The 2,273-nt window shown below is 44.4% G+C and overlaps 1 protein-coding gene across 1 annotated transcript in view; it reads right to left on the bottom strand.

Moving 5' to 3' along the window:
- Sv2c (synaptic vesicle glycoprotein 2C) overlaps positions 1-2,273 on the bottom strand; it is a 230,291-nt gene that overhangs the window by 82,351 nt on the left and 145,667 nt on the right. The window lies entirely within an intron of this gene.

The following is a 2,273-nucleotide window of genomic DNA, read 5'->3' as shown; positions in this document are numbered from 1 at the left end:
AGAGAGAGAGAGAGAGAGAGAGAGAGAGAGAGAGAGAGAGAGAGAGAATATTACTGTGTAGTCCAGGCTAGCCTTGAAATCATGGCAGTCCTTCTGCCTGAGCCTCCCGAGTGCTGGGACTAGAGACAACCAGGTTTATTTTTTTCCTGGACCTCGTGATGTTTAGGTAAGTGCTCATCACTGAGCTGTACCTCCAGTCCCCAAAAGTTAAGTTTTGAAGCTACATATAGTTTTAATTTATACAGTATTCCTAGTTTGCAAATTTCAGCCTAACACACACACACACACACACACACACACACACACACACACACACAAAGTGTGACCAGAATTACTTGCCCTCTCCTTTTTCCTTATGAGCCGACTTTGAGCCCTGGGCTCAGCTGCCTACCTCTGCCACTCACTGTGTGGGCAAAGCAACTTGGATCTCCTGGTTTAGCAGGGCAGTACTGCTCAGAAAGAGGGGTCTTTGGGTGCTCTGAGGTGGCAAGAGCCATGAGTGCTTGGGGGACACTGAGGAGGGGACCTGAGAGTGTGAACAGGTGGAGTCACCTGCAGTTCTGCAGACAGAGGGTCCAGGATGGGATCTTTCCTGCTTGCACCCCTGCTAAGCTCCCCCGAAGAGCAGGGATGGATCAAGGCACTGCACAGCTCTGAGCTGCGCAAATGAAGTAAGTCCTGGTGTCTTCCTTAGATGCTGATGCAGCTCTGTGTACCTCTTACCTCTGCTGACAGGGACCACAGGATTGAGAGCACCCAGCGAACAAGTGAAAAGTGATGGCTTTAAGAGCAAGGAAATGAGGGCCGGTGAGATAGCTCAGCAGACTAAGCACCTGCTTAGGCAAGCCCAGGGACCGGGGTTCGATCCCCAGCACCACATGCCTTGCTGGCCCCACCCCCAGGTGCATTAAGCTGGCCACTGAGACAGGGTGTGGTGGCACACATGCTGGGAGGCTGAAAACAGGAAGATCACTACGCATCTGAACTGCGTAGTGAGACCCTGCACCAAATACATGAATGCAGGGCAGTGTTCTGGGATGGTGGTGGCAGACCCACAGCGCAGGTGCTACAGCGGGTTGTTCATACCACAGAAAGCTCTAAGAGTTTGGCACTGCTGCTGTAGTACATAATGCTATTGTGCTTTGTACCAAGAAGTATGCTATTCTAGGTCTCTTCTGGTTCCAAATGAATTTTAAGCATGTTTTCTCTAATTCTGTGAGGTATGCTAATAGTATTTGATTGAGATTACAGTAAGTCTGAATAGCAATTTTGGGAATAGGCCATTTTCTCTATATTGGTTCTTGCTACCCATGAGCAAGGGATATCTTTCCATTTTCTGATATCCTCTTCATGCTCCCTTTTCAACGTACTGTAGTTTTCAGTATAAAGGTCTTTTACAAGGCTGGGGAGATGGCTTAGTGGAATAAGCGCTTCCCTGGCAAGTGTAAGGGCCTGAGTTCAATCCCCAGTTCTGCCAAAAAAAAGGTCTTTTACTTCATTTGCTAGATTGATTTTGAAGTATTTCAATTTTTTGGATATTATTACAAAAGGTACTGTTTCCCTATTTCTCTCTCAATAAGTTTGTTATTTGTGTACAGGAATGTTGTTGATTTTTGAGTGTTGACTTTATATCTAGCTACTCTGCTGAATCTGGTTATTAAATCTAGAAGTCCTTAGGTGGAGTTTTTGGGGTCTTCTGTGTAGAATATCATGTCATCTGTAAATAATGATGATTTAACTTTTCCTTTCTTATCATTATTCCTTTCATTTCTTTCCTTTGTCTAATTGCTCTGGCTAATGTTTCCAGAACTATATTGAAAAAGAGGGGTAATAGTAGACCTCCTTGTCTTACTCAAGAAATTAGGATAAGGGGTCCCATTTGACCCAGCTACTCCTATTCTGGGTGCCTTCCCAGAAGAATTAAAGGCATCATGCCACAGTGATACACGCACCCACATTTGTAGAGACACAGTTTGTTACTGTGCCATTAGCCAGGTGTTGGAAGTAACCCAAACGCTCATCGCCCAATGGATAAAAAAGATGTGTTTTTTTTTTAAACAATGGAGTAGTACTCAGTCCTAAAGAAAGATAAAAAGGAGACATTTATAGACAAATGGATGGACCTTGAGCCCATAATCATAGGTGAAATAAATCAGACACACATTCGCATTGTCTCCCTGGTGTGAGAAACTGAAAATGTGAATAAGGACATGAATGTACAATAGATATCATGAAACAGGAAGAAACTGCTCAAGAGGAAAAGGGAACTAGGA

The sequence above is a fragment of the Octodon degus genome, unplaced genomic scaffold (assembly GCF_000260255.1).
Source record: "Octodon degus isolate 3935 unplaced genomic scaffold, OctDeg1.0 scaffold00177, whole genome shotgun sequence".
NCBI lineage: Eukaryota > Metazoa > Chordata > Mammalia > Rodentia > Octodontidae > Octodon > Octodon degus.
Note: the sequence above shows the minus strand (reverse complement) of the source record. Positions and strands in the feature narration are given on the sequence as shown.